The sequence below is a fragment of the Trachypithecus francoisi genome, unplaced genomic scaffold (genome assembly GCF_009764315.1).
Source record: "Trachypithecus francoisi isolate TF-2019V2 unplaced genomic scaffold, Tfra_2.0 Lachesis_group4, whole genome shotgun sequence".
Lineage (NCBI taxonomy): Eukaryota > Metazoa > Chordata > Mammalia > Primates > Cercopithecidae > Trachypithecus > Trachypithecus francoisi.
Window position 1 is genome coordinate 119,538,480 of NW_022681469.1, and position 24,112 is coordinate 119,562,591.

A 24,112-nucleotide genomic window follows, 5' to 3' on the forward strand; every position below is an offset into this window, starting at 1 on the left:
AAGTTTCTTTTATTAGTCCCCAAAGCAGCACATGGCTGTTGCAGGAAAATACAGAAAAGGGAAGAAAAAATCCCACGGACTCCCCCCACCCAAACCCACCACAGTTACCAGTTTTTTTGAGACAAGGTTTCACTTTTTCACCGAGGCTGGAGTGCAGTGGTGTGATCTCGGCTCACTACAACCTCCACCTCGTGGGTTCAAGTGATTCTCCTGCATCAGTCTCCTGAGTAGCTGGGATTACGGACATGTGTCACCATGCCTAGCTAACTTTTTGTATTTTTAGTAGAGACGGAGTTTCATCATGTTGCCCAGGCTGGTCTCGAACTCCGGGACTCAGGCAATCCTCCTGCCTTGGCCTCCCAAAGTGCTGGGATTACAGGTGTGAGCCAGCACAACTGGCCTACAATTTTTTAAAAAGGTGAAATAAAGATGGGATCTTGCTCTGTTGCCCAGGCTGGAGTGCAATGGCACGATCGTAGCTCACTACAGCCTCCAACTCCTGGGCTCAAGCGATCCTCCCACCTCAGCCTCCCCACTCGCTGGGATGACAGGCATGAGCCACTGAGCTCGGCTCCATACTCACAGTTTTATGAAGTGTGTTTTTCCGGTGGACGTAAATACATAAATGTTTCCCCACATTATAACAAATGCCTTCTAAACAGCAGTTCAGGCACTGCAAAAATATCCCATCCTGTGGCTGTCTTGTGGATTCTAAAATGAAAAACAAAAAAATAAAAATAGGCCAGGCGTAGTGCCTGGAGCCTGTAATCCCAGCGCTTTGGGAGGCCGAGGTGGGAGGATTACTTGAGGCCAGGAGTTCCAGACCAGCCTGGGCAACATAGAAAGCCTCTGTCTCTATTCCCAAAAAGTAAAATAATAAACAAACAAATAAATGAGTAGTATACCAGAGAGATAGCCACCTGGCCTATATAGAGAAAGTAGCCCAGGCCTCTCCCATGGCTGGCCCATTGCAGGCCTCAGAGAATGCAGCTCTGGCTCAAAAATTATTCCCAGCTCCCTCTTCCCATCAAAAATCCTCTCCTGAGGCTGCTGGTCACAGCCGGCATCAGCAAGAAAATGATCAAATCAGCAGTTTCAGTGGAGACAAAAGGCCTGGGTGAGAGGTCAGCTGGGAGAACATCCCCTTCGGATCCCTGCCCATCACTGGGTCCTGGGTCTAGGGCAGGGGCCAAGGCCAGGACCCCAACCCTCACATCAGACAGCATCAGATTCAGCTACTAGAAGAAGTAGAAACACCCAAATACAAACTTTTTTTTTTTTTTGAGCTGGAGTCTCAGTTTGTCGCCCAGGCTAGAGTGCAGTGGCACAATCTGGGCTCACTGCGACCTCCGCCTCCCGGGTTCAAGCAATTCTCCTGCCACAGCCTCCCGAGTAGGAGGCATTACAGGTGCCCACCAACATGCCTGGCTAATTTTTGTACTTTTAGTACAGATGGGGTTTCACCATGTTTGCCAGGCTGGTCTCGAACTCCTGACCTCATGATCCACCCACCTTGGCCTCCCAAAGTGCGTGAACCACCGCGTCCAGCCCCCCAAATGCAAACTTTAACAAGACAGAAGCCTGTCTTCTCTCACCTGGAGCAAGGACAAAAGGTGTCCCTCTCAGGTGAGTTGCCCTTTGAAGCTCCACCCACCAGCAGCCAGGTAAGGTCTGTTGGCCACAGGCTGTTGCTCTGAATAATACTGGGGGCCATCAGTGAGGGAGGGGGTGCCTGTGAAGGTTGGGGGCCCCTGCCTACCTCCTGAGGCACACGTGGGAGGCTAGATCTGCTGGGCAGGGGCAGGTGAGCTCAGGTGAGCTCAGCAACATCCCAGCAGGACCCACGTCACCTTGGCAAATCCCTGCTTATTTTATTTTTAATTTAATTTAATTTTATTTTATTCACTCTGTTGCCCAAGCTGGAGTACAGTGGTATGATCTCAGTTCACTGCAAACTTCGACTTTCGGATTCAAGCCATTCTCAAGCCTCACCCTCCCGAGTAGCTGGGATTACAGGCATGCAGCATCATATCCAGCTAATTTTTGCATCTTCTGTAGAGATGGGGTTTCACCATGTTGGCCAGGCTGCTCTTGAACTCCTGACCTCAGGTTATCCGCCCGCCTCAGCCTCCCAAAGTGCTGGGATTACAGGTGTGAGTCACCGTGCCTGGCTGGGTTATAACTGTTAATATACAGGTCATGCATCCCAGCCACGAACAATTAGCTGTTCCCTGAACACCGCCCTCTCCACCCTGAGTCCCCTCCCTCCCTGTGGGTTCATACCTCCTACAGAAGCCAAGTCTTCCTGGAGCTCACTTTGAACCTCCTCCCTTAGTCTCCAAGTCTGGCTGTCCACACCAACTGGGCACCCCCTCAGGGCTGACCCCATGCCCAGCCTCCATCATTACAGCATTGAGTGTTCGCTGAACTGCATTGAAACACTCTTCCCAGCTGGGTGCGGTGGCTCATGCCTGTAATCCCAGCACTTTGGGAGTCTGAGGCAGGCGGATCACAAGGTTAGGAGATCGAGACCATCCTGGCTAACACGGTGAAATCCCATCTCTACTAAAAATACCAAAAAAAAAAAAAAAAAAAAAAATTAGCCGGGCATGGTGGCAGGCACCTGTAGTCCCAGCTACTCAGGAGGCTGAGGCAGGAGAATGGTATAAACCCAGGAGATGGAGGTTGCAGTGAGCCAAGATCATGCCACTGCATTCCAGCCTGGGCGACAGGGTAAGATTCCGTCTCAAAAAAAAAAAAAAAAAAGAAGCACTCTTCCCAATTTACAGTTGGGGAAACTGAGGTCAAAATGTTTAGGCCAGGCATGGTGGCTCACAGCTGTAATCCCAGCACTTTGGGAGGCCGAGATGGGAAGATCATCTGAAGCCAAGAGTTTAAGATCAACCTGGACAACATAATGAGACCCCATCTCTACAAAAAATAAAAAAAATTACCTGGGCATGGTGGTGCATGCCTGTAGTCCCAGCTACTCTGGAGGCTGAGGCAGGAGGATTGTTTGAGCCTGGGAATTTGAGGCTGCAGTGAGCTATGATCGCACCACTGCACTCCAGCCTGGCTGACAGAGTGAGACTCCTTCTCTAAAAAAAGGTTCACTCATTTCTCAAAGATTATAGATACCAAGACAGTTGAGGGGTGGTAATGTTAACTTAGCAGGTTCATGCATTCATTCAACAAATATTACTGGATGTCTACCCTCTGCCAAGCACTGCACTGGGTCCCTTAGGGGATAGGAACAAGACCATATGTGGCACCTCTCTCCCGCAGAACAGTGGTCTCACCATACCGACCACAACCTCCCCCAACACCCACATTCCTGCACTCAAGGGAAAAACAGGGACATTTAAGCTCTGCTTTGAAGCGGAAGTATGATTTGTCAAACAGAGAAAGGGGGCAGGGCGGGACTAATAGAACGGCCAGCTAGGTCAAAGGCATCCAGGCTAGCTTATCAAGGGGGGACAGAGGGAAACCAAGCCACAGAAGCCAACCGCAGCCTGGGCACGGACAGGCGTCAGGGTTTGGTCACTGCTTAGTTTCTGAGCTGAAACTTGGCATCTGCCTCTCCATGCAGGAGGGGACCTGGCAGCTGTCTCAACTCCTCTGAAATAGCAGTAGAGGCATCCTGTCCTGGAGAGGGTTCATTTGTATCTTGGGAGCCGATCACCATGAGATCCTTTTTTTTTTTTTCCTTTTGGGACGGAGTCTCGCTCTGTCGCCCAGGCTGAAAGGCAGTGACTTGATCATGACTCACTGCAGCCTCGACCTTCTGGGCTCCAGCGATCCTCCCACCTCAGCCGCCCCAGTAGCTGGGACCACAGGCACGCGCCCAGCTAATTTTTGTATTTTTGGAGAGACGGAGGTCTCACTATGTTACGTTGCCCAGGTTGTTCTTGGACTCCTGGCCTCAGGCGATCTCCACGCCTTGGCTTCCCAAAGTGCTGGGATTACAGGCGTGAGCCACCTCCGAGACTATGAGATCCTTGATAACCATGAGATCCTTGATAACCATGAGATCCTATGCCAAAGTTCCCCACCCACGCTGGCCCCAATACAGACCTGAAGTTTTCGCCCCAGCAGCACTGCCCCCTCCTCAGCCCTTTCTGTCCAGTGTCAACAGCATCTCACCTTTCCAAGCTGCGGTCCATCCCAATGACCCGAGACATCTTTGCAAGCATAGCATGGCTGGAGGATGTGTTTCACCAAACGCGATGTAAGCACCACCAGGTGCCCAGAGCGGAGGTAGATGTGGGCGAACCCCGGACGCCCCACCAATGACACCTGCGGCCTGAGAAGGAAAAGAGATGGAGCGGGGTGAGGTGGAAGAGTTTGCTCCTCGTTTTCCGCCCGCCCGCCTGCTTTCCACGCGGCACTGAGGCCTGAGAACCGCGAGGCCGCCAGCGGGCGCCTGACCCGCCCCCCCCCCCCCCCGCCCGCCCCAGGCCCCGCCCCCCCGCGCCCGCCCCAGCGCCGGCCCCTTTTGTTTCCTCCCGGAGCCGGGCCGCTGGCTCCGCTGGCTCCGCTGGCTCCGCGGGAGCTCGGCTCGGCTCGGCCGCGGGGCGCGCAGGCGGCTGCCGGGCGGCCTCGGTGCACGCCTCCTGCCTTCCCGGAGACGGGGCGCGAGACCCGGGCCCCGAGCACCGATCGCGGGGATCCCCGGCTCCAGGAGGGGGTGCACCCGGTGGGCAGCGCCGCGCAGGGAGGGGCCGCAGCATCCTCGACCCCCAGCGCACCCGGGCCCGAGAAGAGGAGGCCGGGGCTCTCCGGGCCTCCCGCCGCTTAGCCTGATGCTGGAGGGACCAAGGTAGGGGCCGCCGGAGGGGCCGAGGGAGGGGGTCGCGCGGGCAACAAAGGACGGAGAGATATGGGGGGCGGCGGCCTGGCCGAAAGCGGGGCTGCCGGCCGGTAGGCATTGTCGGGGCGTGGGCAGGGGCGGGAGGGTTCGAGGCCGGCCGGTGGGCGTGGGCGGGAGCTGGCTGGGGTGTGCTCCAACTTCCCCGTTGCTTGCAGGAGAGGAGGGGGCGCTGCTTGGGGTGCCAGGGTTGGGGGTTATTCTCGGGCTGCGGGTCCCCCTGTTGAAGGCATCACCAGCCTCATCAGGGTCCCCACCCACGGACGAGGGTTTGGCCCAATCTGTTGGGGCGGAAGCCCGTCCCCGCTTCCAAGGGCAGAGCAAGACGGCTGGACGCGCCGCAGGGCTCTCTGGGCTCACAGAGCCTGGGGAGCACAGCCTGGTGGGCGCGGCCATGCAGCCCCCATCTCCAAACCTGGGGCCTGGGAGAACAGGGACTGCCCCCCACTCCTCCCTGCTGCACCCTATGGGGTCGCCTGGCCGATGCCCTTTGCGAAACTTGGTGAAGTGCATGGCTGAGGAGGGATAGGAGGAGACTGAGGCGGGCGGCTTTCCTCAGGGGGTGCCCCCCCAAGCTGGCGCTGGTGGCTGGTGAGGCAGCAGATTTTCTGCCCTCCTCCCGGGGAGGGGCGGCGGCCGCGGAGGATGCTTGGCTGAGCCTCCAGTGCCCGCCCGTTTGGACCTTTCAGGCGGAGCTTGGGCCGAGCTCGTGCCCACTGGGCACTGCCACGCAGGGCCCAGCCCCACCCTGGGAAGGACGGGCAGAGGGAGCACCTTGGGGGGAAATCACCCATCCAACAGTGTGTCCCTCAATGTCTGAGACCCTTCCTGTCTCTTCTGGATGAGAAGGGGGGGTCTGGGATGAGGGTGGCTGCCCTCACTCTTGCAGGATGCCTGAGGGAGGTGGGTGGGGTGGCCTAGGGCTGTGGGCAGAAGAGGAGGAGGAGGGTGCAGGGAGCACCACGTGTGTGCTCCAGAAGCCTCTTCCCCATCAGTTGTAAATGTAAACAATAAGCCCTTCATTCATTCAGCTGTTGTTACCTGACCCGGAACTTCTAGGGGCTGGCTGATACACAGGACAGCAGCCTCGGTGCCCCCAAAAAATGCAGCCCCGGGGTTTGATGAGTGCATTAGTGGGGAAGCTGGGGACATAGAGGGGGTCCCCTGGAGGATGGGGCAGACCAGGAAGCTTCATAGAGCATCATGCAGAAGTTTGCTGCCAGGATGCTTGAAGGGGGTTTCGTGCAGGAGAAATAGCATGGATAAGGGCTTGGAGTCAGAAAAGGAGGCTATTGGGTTAGAGAAACAGCTTAGGATTTAGGGGACTTAGACCTGCGGTTGAGGACAGGGTGCGTTCCTGTCTGCAGTGCCTTGCCAGGGAATGATGGGGTTCTGGCTTCAGGACAGGTGGAGGGGGTGGAGATGGAGAGGGGCTCCAAAGGCAGAAGAGGCAGGTAGAGGTGCCTGGGAGGAGCCTGCTCCACACTCACCTGTGTGCACCTGCAAACTCCAGCCCTCAGCACCGGCACGGGGCAGGCTGGGAAGGTGGTGCCTGGAATTCTGCACTCAGAGCCCAAAATCCCAGCAGGGGGAATTTACTCCAAGGAGCACTAGTCGCTTTCCAGCATCTGCTGTCTACCTTGGCAGCGAAGAGTTCAGATGCTGGAGCTTAACAGCCCGGGTTCAAATCCCAGCTCTGCCACTCCCTAGCTATATAATCGCACATTGTGTCTCTCTCTGCCTGGACATCCTCATCTGTAAAATTGGGATCCTTATGGTATCTGGCTTTTAGGGTTGTTAGGAGAACTGTGTGCCCTGTGACAGAGTAGATGTCCTGTGAGGGTTGTTGCTGCTGTAGAGTGGCTTCCCAGCCTCTACTCACACACGTTTCAGGGAGAGGAGGCTCATGTCCACTCCAGGCTGTTTGTCCTTCTTCGAGCAGCCTTGCTGGTTAGCCCTGACCCGGGTCCTGCTGTTCTCTGCCTCACTGCAGCCTCCTCCCTGGTCCTGCCTCCCTTGGTGATGGAAAGGCCATCTCCCCACAGCTCCAGCTGTCCCTGCTCCCCACCTGGCAGGCCTGCCCACGTGTGGTCCCCCAGTTCCCTCTTGGCCTCCCTTCCTGGCCCTGCCACCCTGACAGTTGGTCCTGCCGTCTTTTTTTTTTTTTTTTGAAATGGAGTTTTGCTCTTGTTGCCCAGGCTGGAGTGCAATGGCGCGATCTCGGCTCACGGCAACCTCTGCCTCCTGGGTTCAAGCGATTCTCCTGCCTCAGCCTCCCAAGTAGCTGGGATTACAGGCATGCGCCATCACGTCTGGCTAATTTTTTTGTAGTTTTAGTAGAGACAGGGTTTCACCATGTTGGCCAGGCTGGTCTTGAACTCCTGACCTCAGGTGATCCACCTGCCTCAGGCTCCCAAAGTGCTGGTATTACAGGCGTGAGCCACCGTGCCCGGCCAGTTCTACCCTCTTGATGCCACCTGCTCTACCTCCACTTCCATATCCAGGGGAGGGAAGCTGCGTTTGTGACCCTGTAATTCCCTGCCCATTGGTTCTTGTGAGTACTTCAGATTTTGTGCAGGTTAAAAAAAAAAAAAAGTATATATTAAGTGCTTACTTTGTAGAGAATGGTTCTGAGCTTTTTTGAGATGGAATCTTGCTCTGTTGCCCAGGCTGGAATACAGTGGTGCGACCTCAGCTCACTGCAACCTCCACCTCCCGGAATCAAGCAATTCTCCTGCCTCAGCCTCCCGAGTAGCTGGGACTACAGGCCCACGCCACCAAGACTGGCTAAGTTTTTGTAGTTTTAGTAGAGGTGGGGTTTCACCGTGTTGGCCAAGCTGGTCTGGAACTCCTAACCTCAAGTGATCCGCCCACCTTGGCCTCCCAAAGTGCTGGGATTACAGGCCTGAGCCACCACACCCGGCCTGGTTCTGAGCTCTTTAAATTCATTCCTTCATTTGTGGATGTTTTGATAAGGCTGCTTACATTTTACAGATAAGAATATCCTGGTGCAAAGAGGTGGCTGTGTCTGCCCTTGATGCATTTGCTAAGCACCTACTGTATGCCTGGGAGGCATGCCTCCTTCAGCCACACCACTCTACCCACCCTCTTCAGGTTCATGTCCCTGAACAATTATGATCCTGCCTTCTCAGACACCCACCCCTTTTGCTCAGGTGCAAAGTCCAAATACGCTATCTACCTTTTAGGGTCCGCCCCCAGTTGGTTGTATCTTTCCACTGCAGCTCTCCCCATGCTCCCAGGCTGGGCACACCCAGACTTGCCTCACCTAAGGCTGCTGTGGCCCCTTTAATGAACTGCGAGGAGTAGGCATGGTTTGAGGAGCAGGGCTGGCTTTGAGGGCGGTGTGGGAGTGCCCTCCGATCCCATACCTTTGGAATTATTTTGTTGCAGGGAACAGGAACCTCCTTCAATTAGGTTAAGTGAAAAGGGACTTAAGAGTAGAGAACAGAGAACTTGTGCAGCAAACAATTGCAGGCGACCTGGCCCCCCGGGACCCCAGAAGCTGGCAGGCAGCTCCTCCTCTGGCTTTCCTCTCTGTGGACTGCGGTTTCATTTTCTCGGCCTCTCTCAGCGCATCCGTCCTGTCTCCTTCTCCTTTCCCCTACAGGCTCTGTCTCCTTGGGTTGTGAGCGTGGCTGTGTTGAACGGGGCTGTAGCCTGAGTCCCCGGGACCTCCCAGTGGGGGTCTCCTTCATCTTGGGGTGCAGAGAGACACTGATTAGTCCAGCCTGGATATGGAAGCCCACCCGCCTCTGTTCGGCTGGTGGGGGGCAGGCCATGTGGTCTCTGGGAGTGGGGGTTGAAAACAGGGCTGGCACAGGTGGGATAATTGGTTGGCTGCATTGATGATGAAAGTTGTGTGCTAGGTGAGGACCGGCGAAGGTGGGCATTCAGGGAGCTCATGAGCTGATGGAGGAGGCAGACCCATGGTCATTTAGCCATTGTGCCACTGGATGTGGGACTGATCAGTTGCAGTGTGATTTGTTGAAAGAAACCAGAGTGCACTGATCAGGCCAGTGTGGGGAGGAGAGGACAGGTGCGATGGCCAGGGATGCCTGCCACTGGCTTCCCCTAGCCCTGCCCTGGGACAGAAGGAGGCTCTCTCCTTTTAGGACCTGGAGATGTAGGTCTGACTGGCAGTGTAGGACTGGAGCTTTTTTTTTTTTTTTTTTTTTTGAGACGGAGTTTTGCTCTTGTTGCCCAGGCTGGAGTGCAATGGTGCGATTTCGGCTCACCACAACCTCTGCCTCCCGGGTTCAAGTGATTCTCCTGCCTCAGCCTCCTGAGTAGCTGGGATTATAGGCACACGCCACCACGCCTGGCTAATTTTTGTATTTTTAGTAGAGACCGGGTTTCACCATGTTGGCCAGGCTGGTCTCGAACTCCTGACCTCAAGTGATCTGCCCGCCTTGGCCTCCCAAAGTGCTAGGATTATAGGCGTGAGCCACCGTGCCCGGCCAGACCCGAGCTTTTGAGCCTCCTACCCTGGCTCTTCTCACTGGGCTGCAAGGCTAGTCACAACAGAACCAGTAATACAAAACTTGTGTTTGCAGAGGAAAATGCTTCAAAATGTTAATGAAACGTTTCCCTTCTGAGTAGAACGCAAAACAGGCCAGATGGCTTTTATTAACGAGGCCTGAATTTAGGACCTTCTCTGCTTAACGGCTTCTGTCTTGACGGAGTGTTTCTTGCTCCATGGCTGGGATCATACCTTCCACTCTAGCCTGAGCCCTGAGCGACACCTGCTCCCGATTCATTTCCCTCCTTTGCCTTTTCCGCCCCTTGGGATGAGAGGGTGGAATTTCCGGCTCACCAGGAGAAGGGCCTGGTTTTTCAATGTCGCCCCAGCACCCTGAGGTCTCAAGCTGGTCTGCCCTTGCCTGCAGCTAAATCTGGCTGATTCTGGCCCAGCTCCTTTTGGGGGTGCTCCAGCCCCTGCCCACCCCACAGTGTGCGGCATTGAGCCTCCAGAAGCTTTTACTAAATTGGGAAGACATCCGCCCTGCTTCCTGACAATGTAAACAATACCAGCCCTTTCCAGAAACATTTCAAGGCCAGACACTTTGATGCCTAGTGGAGCTGTTGGCTGGGCAACGGTTGCATATTGATCTGAAGGTTATGCTGGGAGGCTGGGCTCTGGTGTGTTGGCTGGGGTAGTCTGGAGGGCTTCCTGGAGGAATAGAACTGGGGCTAGGTTTTGTTTTGGTTTGTTTTGAGACAGGGCCTGGCTGTCAGCCAGGCTGGAGTGCAGTGGCGTGATCTCGGCTCACTGCAACTTCGACCTCCCAGGCTCAAGCCATCTTCCCACCTTAGCCTCTCCAGTAGCTGTGACTACAGGCGTGTGTCACCATGCCCAGCTAATTTTTATATTTTTCTGTAGACAGGGTTTCACCATGTTGCCCAGGGTGGTCTCACACCCCTGAGATCAAGGGATCCTCCCACCTTGGCGTCCCAAAGTGCTAGGATTATAGGTGTGAGCCACTGCACCCAGCTGGGGCTGAGTTTTGAAGGGTAGGTGGGCTTGAGACAGTTAAGGAGGGCATTCATGATGGGGGCAAAGGAAGAAAAGTCGAGAATGGAGCAGCAGGGAGTAGAGTGTCTGGCTGGGGGCTCAGTGAAGAACCCACCATTCTCCCACGATGAGTGTGAAGTTGGGGGAGTTATACTGGCAGCGGGGAGAAGTAATGTTGGCATCTGGGTTTTTTGCCACCTTGTACCTTTCTGTTTCTGCTAGGCTGTTCCCTTTTGTAATGTAGGCTGTTCCCTGTACAAACCCATTCATTTCCTTCCTTCCTTCCTTCCTTCCTTCCTTCCTTCCCTCCCTCCCTCCCTCTTTCTTTCTTTCCTTCCTTCCTTCCTTTCTTGAGATGGAGTCTTGCACTGTCGCCCAGGCTGGAGTGCAATGGCGTGATCTCGGCTCACTGCAACCTCCGCATCCTGGATTCAAGCAATTCTCCCACCTCAGCCTCCCGAGTAGCTGGGATTACAGGTGCCTGCCACCACGCCCACCTAATTTTTTGTATTTTTAGTAGAGATGGGTTTCACCGTGTTGGCCAGGCTGGTCTCCAACTCCTGACCTCGTGATCCGTGCACCTTGGCCTCCCAAAGTGCTGGGATTACAGGTGTGAGCCCCCGCGCCCAGCCAATTCATTTCTTTACTTTGCTCACGTTCAGCTTCTTTGGAGCCAGGGACCACAGAGGAGGAGTTGGAAGACGTCTGAAAGGGGCTTGTGTGTTCCTGGTTTGATTCCAGAAAGGATTTGAGGTGATTTACAATGATAAACGCAGTCTAACCTGATTAAAAGTAAATGAGAAAATTAGGCCAGGAATCAGGGCTCATGCCTGTAATCCCAGCACTTTGGGAGGCCAAGGAGGGAGAACTGCTTGAGCCTAGGAGTTTGAGACCAGCCTGGGCAACAGAGCCAGACCTCATCTCTACAGAAAATTAAAAAAATTAGCTGGGTGTGGTCTCAGCTACTTAGGATACTGAGGCAGGAGGATCTCTTGAACCCAGGAATTTGAGTCTGCAGTGAGCTATGATCGTGCCACTGCACTCCAGCCTGGATGACAGAGTGAAACCCTGTCTCAGAAAAAAAGAAGAGAAAAAAAAGTTTTTATAGAGGTAATCAAGTTCAAATGAGGTCATTTGGGCCCTCATCCAATATGACTGGTGTCCTCATCCAATATGACTGGTGTCCTCATCCAATATGATCACTGTCCTTGTAAGTAAAGGACATCTGGACACAGGCATGTTCAGAGGGAAGACCACATGAGGACCAGGGAAAAGACAGCCATCGCCACGCCAAGGAGAGAGGCCTCCGAAAAAAACAACCCTGCTGTGCCCAGTGCCGTGGTTCATGCCTGTAATCCCAGCACTTTGGGAGGCTGAGGTGGGCAGATCACGAGGTCAGGAGTTCAAGACCAGCCTGGCCAACATGGTGAAACCCCGTCTCTACTAAAAATACAAAAATTAGCCAGGTGTAGTGGCGCACACCTGTAATCCCAGATACTCGGGAGGCTGAGGCAGGAGAATCACTTGAACCTGGGAGACGGAGGCTGCAGTAAACTGAGATTGCCACATTGCACTCCAGCCTGAGCAACAGAGCAAGACTCTGTCTGAAAAAAAAGAAAAAAAAAAAAAAAGAGCCAGGCACGGTGGCTCATGCCTGTAATCTCAGCACTTTAGGAGGCCGAGGAGGGCAGATCACGAGGTCAGGAGTTCAAGACCAGCTTGGCCAATATGGCAAAACCCCGTTTCTACTAAAAAGATAAGAAATTAGCCAGGTGTAGTGGCTTGCACCTATAGTCCCAGCTACCCGGGAGGCTGAGGCAGGAGAATTGCTTGAACCCGGGAAGCGGAGCTTGCAGTGAGCCGAGATCGTGTCACTGCACTCCAGCCTGGACGACAGAGTGAAACCCTGTCTCAGAAAGAAAAAAAAAAAAAAGTCTGAGTGAGACTTTGTCTCAGAAAAAAAAAAAAAAGCAAAAGAAACCAACCCTGCTGACACCTTGACCTTGGACTCTTTCAGCCTCCATAGCTGTGAAGCCTACATCTCTGTTGTTTAAGCCACCTAGTCTGTGATCCTTTGTAATGACAGCCGTAGCAGACTAATACAGTCCCTAAGACCAGCATTTGTTCCCTTATGGACACCATCGTCCCGCGTTACTGGCTGATCAGCTGCGGGTTGCCTCTCTGACGCAGGTATCTGGGCTCCTGGCTTGCTGCTCCATCCCTTCTTCTTTTTTTTTTTTTTTTTTGAGACAGAGTCTCGCTCTGTCACCCAGGCTGGAGTGCGGGGTGGCGTGATCTCCACTCACTGCAAGCTCAGCCTCCCGGGTTCACGCCATTCTCCTGCCTCAGCCTCCCGTGTAGCTGGGACTATAGGCACCCGCCACCACGCCCGGCTAATTTTTGTATTTTTAGTAGAGACAGGGTTTCACCGTGTTAGTCAGGATGGTCTCGATCTCCTGACCTCGTGATCCACCCATCTCGGCCTCCCAAAGTGCTAGGATTACAGGCGTGAGCCACCGCGCCCGGCCATCCGTCCCTTCTTCTTGGAGTCTGTGTCCTCAGTCAGCTTGGGTCTGGGGTACGGGGGAAGAGATGCATCTGTACAGCTGCAGAATCCTAGTGTGAGCTCAGGACAGCCTCTAAGAGCAGCTGTACCAACAAGAGCAGGAACCGGCTGGGTGTGGTGGGTCACACCTGTAATCCTAGCACTTTGGAGGCCAAGGCGGGAGGATTGCTTGAACTCAGGGGCTTGAGACCAGTCTGGGCAACCTAGCAAGGGCCCATGTCTGCAAAAAAATAAGAAAAAAATAGGCCGGGCGCGGTGGCTCAAGCCTGTAATCCCAGCACTTTGGGAGGCCGAGACGGGCGGATCACGAGGTCAGGAGATCGAGACCATCCTGGCTAACATGGTGAAACCCCGTTTCTACTAAAAATACAAAAAAAACTAGCCGGGCGAGATGGCGGGCGCCTGTAGTCCCAGCTACTCGGGAGGCTGAGGAAGGAGAATGGCGTAAACCCGGGAGGCGGAGCTTGCAGTGAGCTGAGATCCGGCCACTGCACTCCAGTCCGGGCAACAGAGCGAGACTCCGCCTCAAAAAAAAAAAAAAAAATAACTGGACATAGTGACGCCTGCCTGTAGTGCCACTGGGGTGGGAGGAGCTGAGGCAGGAGAATTGCTTGAGCCTGGGAAGTTGAGGTTGCAGTGAGCCATGGTTGTGCCACCACCCTCCAGCCTGGGCGACAGAGTAAGACCCTGTCTCAAAAAAAAACCCAACTGAATAAGAAAACAAGGCCGGGCGCGGTGGCTCACGCCTGTAATCCCAGCACTTTGGGAGGCCGAGGCGGGTGGATCACAAGGTCAGGAGATCGAGACCACGGTGAAACCCCGTCTCTACTAAAAATACAAAAAATTATCCGGGTGCGGTGTTGGGCGCCTGTAGTCCCAGCTACTCAGGAGGATGAAGCAGGAGAATGGCGTTTACCCGGGAGGCAGAGCTTGCAGTGAGCTGAGATCGGGCCACTGCACTCCAGCCTGGGGGACAGAGCGAGACTCCGTCTCAAAAAAAGAAAACAAAAGCAGGGCCCCCCCTTTGAGAGGAAGCCCCAGCCTATGTCTACTTGAACCCCTCCAGTGATAGGGAGCTTACTGCCTGTTCCTTTGTTTGTGGGACCTACCCCTGGGAACACTCCATGCCTTGTGTGCTTGGGGGACCAGCCTTTCCAGCACAACCTGTCAGTCGGAATGTTGATCTGCTTCTCTCTGTCCTTCCCAGAGATGGCTCTGAGCAGGCTGGTGAATGTGGCCATGAGGTGTGAACAAGTCACTGTAAGAATCCAGCTCGATGTGGGGAGGACGAGAGTAGCAGAGGAGGGCATTTTTTTCTTTTTTTTTGAGATGGAGTCTCGCTCTGTTGCCCAGGCTAGAGTGCAGTTGTGCCATCTCAGCTCACTGCAACCTCCACCTCCAGGGCTCAAGCAATCCAGAGGAGGGCATTTTAATGCATTCATATATTCACTAAACATATATTTTTGAGCTCCTGTATGGGCTGGGTGCTGTCCCAGGTACCGAGAGCCCAGCAATGAACAAGATACGGAAAGATCTTGCCTTCCTAAAGCTGCACCCACGGGCTGGTGCAGTGTTCACACCTGCAGTCTCAGCGGTTTGGGAGGCCGAGGCAGGAGGACCGCTTGAGCCTAGGAGTTCGAGACCAGCCTGGGCAATGTCGTGAGACCCTGTCTCTTATTTTTATTTATTCATTTATTTTGAGACACAGTTTCACTCTCTCGCCCAGGCTGGAGTGCAGTAGCGTGATTTCAGCTCACTGTGACCTCCACCTCCTGGGTTCAAGCAATTCTTGTGCCTCAGCCTCTCCAGTAGCTGGGATTACAGGTGCCTGCCACCACACCCAGCTATTTTTTTTTTTTTTTTTGGTATTTTTAGTAGAGACAGGGTTTTGCCATGCTGATCTTGAACTCCTGATCTCAGGTGATCCACCCGCCTCGGCCTCCGAAAGTGCTGGGATTACAGGCATGAGCCACCGCACCTGGCCCCATCTCTATTTTTATTTTATTTTATTTTATTTTTGATTTTGTTTTGTTTTGTTTGAGACGCAATTTCACTCTGCTGCCCAGGCTGGAGTGCACTGGCGCGATCTCAGCTCACTGCGGCCTCTGCCTCCTGGGTTCAAGCGATTCTCCTGCCTCAGCCTCCTGAGTAGCTGGGATTATGGGCATGTGCCACCACACCCGGCTAATTTTTTGTATTTTTAGTAGAAATGGGATTTCACCATGTTGGCCAGGCTGGTCTTGAACTCCTGACCTCAGGTGATTGCCACCGCCAGCTTTGGCTTCCCAAAGTGAGCCACTGTGCCCAGCCTGTCTCTATTTTTTAAAAAATGTTTAAATAAAAAAGTTGCACCCAGTGAGAGGTAGGGCATTCTAGGAACCCAGCATGGCACGTGCGAAGGCCTGGACATGTGACCTAGTGGATATGAGTGTGGGAGGGTGTCTGTGGCTTTCAGCCAGAATTTGATGACTAACATGCGGTTCCCTTTCTGGAAGCAGCAAAAGGAAAGAACCAATGTTGAGGCCGGGCACGGTGGCTCACACCTGTAATCCCAGTGCTTTGGGAGGCCGAGGCAGGATAATCATTGGATCCCCAGAGTTGGAGACCAGCCTGGGCATCTTGGCAAAACCCTGACTCTATAAAAAATACAAAAATTAGCCAGGTGCAGTGTCTGTAATCCCAGCTACTCAGGAGGCTGAGGTGGGAGGATTGCTTGACCCCCAGGAGTTTGAGGCTGCAGTGAGCTGTGATCGTGCCACTGCATTCCAGCCTGGGCAGCACAGCAAGACCCTGCTGCAAAAATAAATAAATAAATAAATAAATAAATAGTAAAGACCCTGCCTTGAAGGCTAATTAGTGACTGTCCTCAACCCTGGGCCACCAAATTAGTTCTGTTCCTCCTCCACCCTTCCTGCCCCTTGTAGTGTGCTGGGCTGCCCCTCAGGGGCATAGTGTGCTCATGGCCTGCTGGGTTCGTCTTTTCTCCAAGACACCACACCCTGGAGTGGACCCTGGTTTGCACCCCGTCCCCTCTGGCTGGGGTGGCTTATACCACTCAGGGACCAGGCCTGAACCTCAGTGGGCTCAGCCTCTTCCCCAACCCTTGCCTGCAGGAGAAGGTGTAGGAGTGAGAGAGCACCCTGGGGTGCTGACTTGAGGCCCTTCTTCTTCTTCTTTTTTTTTTTTTTTTTTGGAGGCAGAGTTTTGCTCTTGTCGCCCAGGCTGGAGTGCAATGGCGCGATCTCAGCTCACCGCATCCTCCACCTCCCAAGTTCAAGCGATTCTCCTGCCTCAGCCTCCCAAGTACCTAAATTATAGGCATGCACCACCATGCCCGGCTAATTTGTATTTTTAGTAGAGACGGTGTTTCTCCATGTTGGTCAGGCTGGTCTCAAACTCCTGACCTCAAATGATTCGCCCGCCTTGGCCTCCCAAAGTGCTGTGATTACAGGCATGAGCTTCTGCGCCTGGCCTCTTCCCACCTTTCATAGTCTCCGGCGTCTATTACTCCCCTCTGTATTTTCATGTATACCCATTGTTTAGCTCCCACTTATAAGTGCCATCACGTGGTATTTGATTTTCTTAGTTGTTTCGCTAGGGATAATGGCTCCCAGTTCCATGCATGTTGCTGAAACAGACATGATTTCATTCTTTTTGATGGCTGAGTGGTATTCTGTGGTAGACATATACCACATTTTCTCTATCCAGTCCTCCTCTGACGGACACATATGTTGATTCCATATCTTTGCTCTTGTGAACTGTGCTGTGATCAACATACCAGTGCAGGTATCCTTTGGATAGAATGAATCATTTTCCTTTGGGTAGATGGCAATTAGTAGGATTGCTGGATGGAAGCCCCATTCTATGTTCAGTTCTTTGAGAAACCACTGCACCGTTTCCCATAAAGGTACTAATTTGCATTCTTACCAGCCATATATAAGCGTTCCCTTTTCTCCACATCCTCTCCAACATGCATTGTTTTCAGGCTTTTGAATAATAGCCAGTCTGACTGGCGTAAGATGGTATCTCATTGTGATTTTAATTTGCATGTTCTGATGATCCGTGATGCTGAGCATTTTTTATACGGTTCTTGGCCGCTTGTATGTCTTCTTTTGTATGCACTGTTTTTATGTCCGACTTCTTTCACTCAAGATTGTAATTGCGAGGTTCTTACATATCATTGCATGCAGTTGGCATTCATTCATTCTCATTGCTGTATGTTGTACTACTATGCGAGCAAACCACAGCTTATTTACTTTTATTATTATTATTATTATTATTATTATTGAGACAGAGTCTCACTCTTGTCTCCAGGCTGAAGTGCAGTAGCATGATCTCGGCTCACTGCAACCTCCACCTCCAGCGTTCAAGCAATTCTCCTGCCTCAGCCTCCCAAGTAGCTGGGATTACAGGCACCCACGACAATGCCTGGCTAATTTTTTTTTTTTTTTTTTTTTTTTGTATTTTTGGTAGAGACGGGGTTTCACAACGTTAGCCAGGCTGGTCTGAAACTCCTGACCTCAGGTGATCTGCCCACCTCGGCCTCCCAAAGTGCTGGGATTACAGGCATGAGCCACTGCGCCCGGTTTTTTTTTTTTTTTTTTGAGACAGAGTCTTGCTCTTTTGCTAAGACTGGAGTGCACTGGTGTGATCTCAGCTCACTGCAGCCTCTACCTTGTGGGTTCAAGTGATCCTCCTGCCTCAGCCTCCCAAATAGCTAGGATTACAGGTGCCTGCCACCAAGCCAGGCTAATTTTTGTATTTTTAGTAGAGATGGGGTTTCACCATGTTGGCCAGGCTGGTCTCGAACTGCTGACCTCAAGTGATCCACCCGCCTTGACCTCCCAAAGTGCTGGGATTATAGGCGTGAGCCACCATACCTGGCCTTATTGACTCATTCTAATGGTGATGGATGTGTGGGTTATTTTCGGTGTTGAACCTTTTTTTGTGGCTGGTGGTTCTGAGCATGCTAACTCTCTGTGTGTGTCCAGCTCTCACACAACAGACAGGCTGGGCGTTCCCAGAGCCCTGTGGTCCCCAGGCTGTTGGCAGGGCAAGGAAGATGCCTCCTTTATTTTTAACTTTTTTTTATTTTTTAGAAACAGAGTCTTACTCTGTCACCCAGGCTGGAGTGCAATGGCATGATATCGGCTCACTGCAACCTCCGCCTCCCTCTGTTCAAGCGATTCTCCTGCCTCAGCCTCCCAAGTAGCTGGGTGCACACCACCATGCCCGATTAATTTTTGTATTTTTGTAGAGATGGGGTTTCACCATGTTGGTCAGCTGGTCTCAAACTCCTGACCTTGGGTGATCTGCACACCTCAGCCTCCCAAAGTGCTGGGATTACAGGCGTGAGCCACCGCCCCTGACCAGAAGATGCCTCCTCTACAACTGAGGAACCGCAGCCCCGAACTCGGACATAGTGAGAATGGTAGTGTGTGGGACCAGAACCCGGGCTTTTAGACTCAACCCTTGCGTGTCTCCCAGCTGCAGGTGCCAGAGAAGTTGGGGTTTGACTGGGGCACTTGGCCTGGGTCTGTCTTGCCCTGCTCAGCCCAGGAGCGCCGAGCCCTGCGCTGTGTAAAGCTGGTCCTCACTATCCACTGTGGTCTTGTCAGTTTCATCTCCTTCCCTCCTGTTTGAAGCCACGTGGGCTTGTGGAGCCTGGGTTCTGGCCCCAGATCTGCTGTGATGCTGGGGCAAGGCTCCATCCCCATGCTGGCTCTCAGCTGTCCCCACTATCTAGATGGCCACCAGGCCAATGGGTGCTCTCAGGGCACCTCAGGATTTATCCCCACCCCATTCTTCTTGGGGCTCCCTCGTACCCCCACTGCTGGCCAGCAACTGTGTGAGTGTTGCCTGCACAGCTCGGGCTGCAGCTCCCCGCGGGCCTGGCAGAGCAAGTGGGAGAAGGCTGACCAAGTATGGGTGGAGACAGCAGCACAGACAGCCGGGCACCCTCCCATCGGCTCTCCCAGACCCGAGGGATAGTGTATATAAAGCTCAGAGCTTTGGCTTCCGCCTGAGAGCCGGCAAGACTCACAGGGAAGGGGCCGTCCAGCCCTGCCCTCTGCTTGCCCTGGGCAGGGAGGATGTGGAGACTCTAGCTTCACCACTGGGTGACCTAAGTCAAGCTTCTCAGATTCCCTGAGCCTTGGGTAAATGCAAACAAAGCCGTGTGGGATAGATAGGCAGTGGGGCCCGTGGAGCAGGTGAGGTACCAGCCTGGAGTGGTGTCACACCCAGGACCCCCCATTGGATTCTGCATGGTGCAGGATTGGGGTGGGACTGGCATTCTAGTGCATGTGTGGGCATTGGGGTGCTTGGTAGGGCAGGACTTGGGGAGCCCCCTTCATGCTCAGAGCAGGGCTCACCATTGGCTCAGAAAGCCTGGCCTGGCAGTCAGCATTTGGGGTCCTCTCTGTTGGGGGCTTGCCTCTTGGTGGGTGCACAGTGGAGATAATGTTTCCTTCTCCCTCCCCTTGTGTCTCTTATCTTTTTTTTTTTTTTTTTTTTTTTTTTATAAATAGGGTCTTAGGCCAGGTGCGGGGCTCACGCCTGTGATTCCACCACTTAGGAGGTAAAGGCGGGTGGATCACCTGAGGTCAGGAGTTCGAGAACAACCTGGCCAACATGGTGAAACCCTGTCTCTACTAAAAATACAAAAATTAGCCAGGTGTGGTGGCACACTCCTGTAGCCTCAGCTACTTGGGAGGCTGAGGCACTAGAATCACTTGAACCCGGGAGGCAGAGGTTGCAGTGAGCCGAGATCATGCCACTGCACTCCAGCATGGGTGAGAGAATGAGACTCGGTCTAAAAAGAAAAAGGGTCTTGCTCTGGCCCAGGATGGGATTCAGTGGGACAATCACAGCTCACAGCTCATTGCAGCCTCAAACTTCTGGGCTCGAGCGATCCTCCCAACTTAGCCTCCTAAGTAGCTGGGACTACAGGTGTTTGTCACCATGCCTGGCTAATTTTTTTTTTAATTTTAATTTTTTAGGAGGTGAGGTCTCACTGTGTTGTCCAGGCTGGTCTCGAACTCTTGCCTTGGCATCCCAGAGTGCTAGGATTGCAGGCGTGAGCCACCATACCTAGCCTATCTTTATTTTTCTTTAAAAAATGATTAAGAAGCCGGGCACAGTGGCCCACGCCTGTAATCCCAGCATTTTGGGAGGCCAAAGCAGGCGGATCACCTGAGGTCAGGAGTTCAAGACCAGCCTGGCCAACATGGTGAAACCCCATCTCTACAAAAATATAAAAATTATCTGGGCATGATGGCAGGTGCCTGTAATCCCAGCTACTCGGGAGGCTGAGGCAGGAGAATCGCTTGAACCCATGAGGTGGAGGTTGCAGTGAGCTGAGATCACGCCATTGCACTCCAACCTGGACGACAGAGGGAGACTCTGACTCAAAAAAAAAAGAAAAAAAGATTAAGAAATCTGTTAGATATTCAGAGGAATAGACAGTATACATTGAACATCCATGTGCATCCCATAGGGCTAGGAAACAAACCTTAGAAATATAACAAAGGCTGGGCATGGTGGCTGATGCCTGTAATCCCAACACTCTGGGAGGCTGAGCCAAGAGGATCGCTTGAAGCCAGGAGTTCGAGACCAGCCTGCACAACACAGTGAGATCCTGTCTCTACAAAAATTATGGTGGCATACACCTCTGGTCCCAACTACTTGGGAGGCTAAGGAGGGAGGATCACTTGAGTCCAGTAGTTCGAGGCTGCAATGAGCTATGATTGCGTCACTGCACTCCAGCCTGGGTGACAGAGGGATACCCTGTCTCCAAAAATAAATAAATGAATAAATAAATAAAGTCCCCAGTTACCCCACCCCAGTCCCCTCCCACCACCAAACCACCCCTCCCTGCTCTTACAATGGAGTTCATCCTGTAGGTGCCTCCAGGGCAGGCAGGCCAGTTGCCAGGGAGGGCCATCCAGGGTACCACTCGTCCCTCCAGTGTACATTCACATCCCCTGTGCAGACGAGGGGCTCTGCCATCTGCACCTACCCACCCACTGCTCTGCCCCCCTCCAACACTTGGCATCGCCAGGCCTTTTGACTTGCCCATCGGATGGGGCACCCTGAGTTTGCCTTTTCCTGGGGAGGCCCAGTGGCTGTCTCTCAGCTGGTGGGTTGTGCAGCCTGGCCTCCCCCGCAAAGGCTGGTCCCATTCCTGCCCACCTATGGTTGGGTGCCTTCAGATTGGTGCCCTGTGGCTGCAGTTCTCTGCTGCAGCCTCTACTTCCCCCCGCCTCCCTCGCAGTGTTCCCTCTCTGTCCCAGATCAGGCCACATTTTGTTTGTTTTTGAGATGGAATCTCACTGTGTCGCCCAGGCTGGTGCTCAGGCAATGGCACCATCTCAGCTCACTGCAACCTCTGCCTCTTGGGTTCAAGTGATTCTCCTGCCTCAGTCTCCCAAGTAGCTGGGATTACAGGCGCCCACCACCACACCCGGCTAATCTTTCCATTTTTAGTAGAGATGGGGTTTCGCCATGTTAGCCAGGCTGCTCTTGAACTCCTGGCCTCAGGTGATCCTCCCATCTTGGCCTCCCAAAGTGCCGGGATTACAGACATGAGCCACCATGCCCGGCCACATTTTGGGGATCTGCTTCCATCTTAGCAGCCCCCAGCGGGCCTCTCTCCCTGCACCCCAACCTCACCACCCCCGCTGGCAGTTCATCATCATCCTCAGCTCCCAGAGTGGTCTTGCTGGCGTGCTTGTCTGATCGTGGGGGACCCCTGGCTTGGAGTCTTTCTGTGGCCCCTCATCCCCTCAGCCTGATTGCTGGGGCACGTCAGGGAGAGCCTGCCTGTCTCTTACACTCTCTAGATGCCCCCCTGCATTCCAGCCCGACCAGATCCTTGGGCATTGGGTGGACCTGGCAGAGTGTGGTCAGTTTCCCTTGCCAGATCCCAGATCCTCTGCCCCACTCCAGGTGTTCTCTGCCCAGGCTCCAGGTTACGGGGCCCTTGCTCCTCCGAGAGGTGCTGTTGTGTCTGTTGCCTTAGGGCTTGTGGCATGTGGGTAGGGACTGTGCTGAGCCTACCTCTGGGGCCTGATTGTGGGGACTGTGGGTTACACCTCGGGAAGTGTGGGCATGAGCACCCCAGCTGCCGGGACCCCTGAGGGCCCTGGAGAGAGTGGGCTCTGGTGAAGGCTGGATATGACCCACCCCAGCCAGCAGGAGTGTCCCTGCCAAGCACCTGCCCCTCCGGGAGTGAGCCACATCCGGGGTCTCTGCAGGCGTGCCCACTTCCTGGCTCCCACCTCCCTGGCCCCAGGACGAGGCTGGCCCGCCAAACTGAGACGGGCTTTCCACTGCTCTATTTGGCACCCGTCCTTCTCTGCCAGGGCCCTGATTGGCAGAGAGTTCCGAGGCTGCAGCCCGCCACCCCCGGGCAGCTGAAATGGAAGCCATGAAATGCAGCCGGGGCTTGTCTCCGGGAAACGGCAGAGGAGGGTGGCACAAAAGGGGGACTGTTGGTCTGAATGCCACCCCGCCCTCGCCTGTCCATCCTGTGCACCAGGGCCTCCAGAGAGTAGTGACAGTCCCCTTCCTGAGCAGCCGGGCACACTCCTGGGGTGTCTTCTGTGCCTCATTCCCAGGAGGTGGTGGTGATACTTGGACCCCATTTTACAGGTAATGAGACTGAGGCTCTCTCTGGGCCAAGGGCTCACAGCCACTCGGGGTAAGTCTGGGGTTTGGAGCTGGGACTGCGCCAGGCTTCCCCACCTCCCACACTGGCTGAGTGTGGCCAGAGGCCAATTTATCATCAAGTCCCAGCGTTTTCCAAGAATCCTTCTCTCTTCCTCTGTCCCACCAGCAAGCTGAGTCACACGAGGGCAGGTGGCCTCCCCCCTCTTCCTGTTCACCATTCTCCCCTCTCCCCTTCCGGGTACTCCTGGGGGGCAGGGGGGCTGCTCCCCCTCTGCACCCTTCTCCCCCTCCCACAGCGAGGGTGGCCGGGCCTGACTGAATGCCGCCTTGGTTCTCCTCTCCTGCCAGCTCTTTGGTTTCCTTTGTGAGCCGTGGCAGGCGGACGCTGTCCCCGGAGGCCAGGGGGCTCACAAATGTTATTCCAGGGCTGGGCTGGGCAGGATGGGAGGTAGGGAAGGGCCAGACCCGGGTCTGATTCCAGGACAGCCACTTAGCAGTGTGTGACTTTGAGTCCCTGAACTTCTCTGCACTCGGGAAGCTCCACCTGTCACAGGACCTCTGCCTTGTCCAGGGGCTGAGGACATGAGACCACATTCGTGCAATGCCTGGTAGACAGTAGGTTCGTGTTTTTTTTTTTTTTTTTTGAGACAGAGTCTCGATCTGTCGCCCAGGCTGGAGTGCAATGGCACCATCTCGGCTTACCACAACCTCTGCCTCCTGGGTTCAAGCGATTCTCCTGCCTCAGCCTCCTGAGTAGCTGGAACTAAAGGTGCCCGCCACCATGTCTGGCTAATTTTTTTTTTTTGTATTTTTAGTAGAGATGGGGTTTCACTATGTTGGCCAGGCTGGTCTCAAACGCCTGACCTCATGATCCGCCCGCCTCAGCCTCCCAAAGTGCTGGGATTACGGGCATGAGCCACCGCGCCTGGCAACGGTAGGTTCTTTCATACTGGAGGCTGCTGGGGGGTTCGGGAGGGCCAGAGGGCAATTATGGGAGCGTTCCCTGGGAGGAGTGTGTCTGGGGATTTGTGGCCTGGAAGGCCTTTGTCCTCTGGGCCGCTGTAGGTTTGCTCTCGTGGGAATTCCAGATCATGGCTCTGTGCCAGGCACCATGGCCCAGGCTGGGTTCCCAGAGAGGAGAGACTATGGCCCTGCCTGAAGTTACCTGTGAGCTCCCAGGTGGCATGATGAAGATACACAAGAACAGCATACTCTCTCTTCCTGGGCCCCACATGTGATCCTGAGGTCCTGGGAGACTTCCTGGAGGAGGTGGCATCAGCTAGGTGTCAGTAGGTAATGCAAATAGATGAAGTGAAACAGATGGGAGAAAAGGCACAGGCGGCCTCTGGAGGTAGGACAATGTCAGGCAGGTGGTAAGGACCTGCAGGGTCATCTGCAGGAGCAGATGCCAGGGACAGGGTTCTTATGCCTGGTCTCTGCCTCAGAGGGGATGCTGGCTGGTGGGGAGGCCAGA

General features: G+C 54.0%; 1 protein-coding gene and 1 long non-coding RNA gene across 5 annotated transcripts in view; one reads left to right on the forward strand and one right to left on the reverse strand.

The window, feature by feature from the left end:
- Positions 1-355: 355 nt before the first annotated feature.
- LOC117072578 lies at positions 356-4,378 on the reverse strand. 2 transcript variants are annotated; one of them, XR_004432862.1, is made up of 3 exons: positions 4,144-4,378; positions 584-711; positions 356-400 (listed from the first exon to the last, which is right to left on the reverse strand). It is a non-coding gene; the product is annotated as an uncharacterized LOC117072578 (long non-coding RNA). The 2 variants fall into 2 exon arrangements; XR_004432863.1 differs by lacking the exon at positions 4,144-4,378 and adding an exon at positions 2,284-2,484.
- Positions 4,379-4,492: 114 nt separating this feature from the next.
- The window catches only part of CLIP2 (CAP-Gly domain containing linker protein 2), a 109,412-nt gene continuing 89,792 nt past the window's right edge, over positions 4,493-24,112 (forward strand). For all 3 annotated transcript variants that reach the window (XR_004432864.1, XM_033192890.1, XM_033192891.1), the window contains exon 1: positions 4,493-4,819. The gene's annotated coding sequence lies outside the window, so the exon portion shown is untranslated. The remainder of the gene's footprint in view (positions 4,820-24,112) is intronic.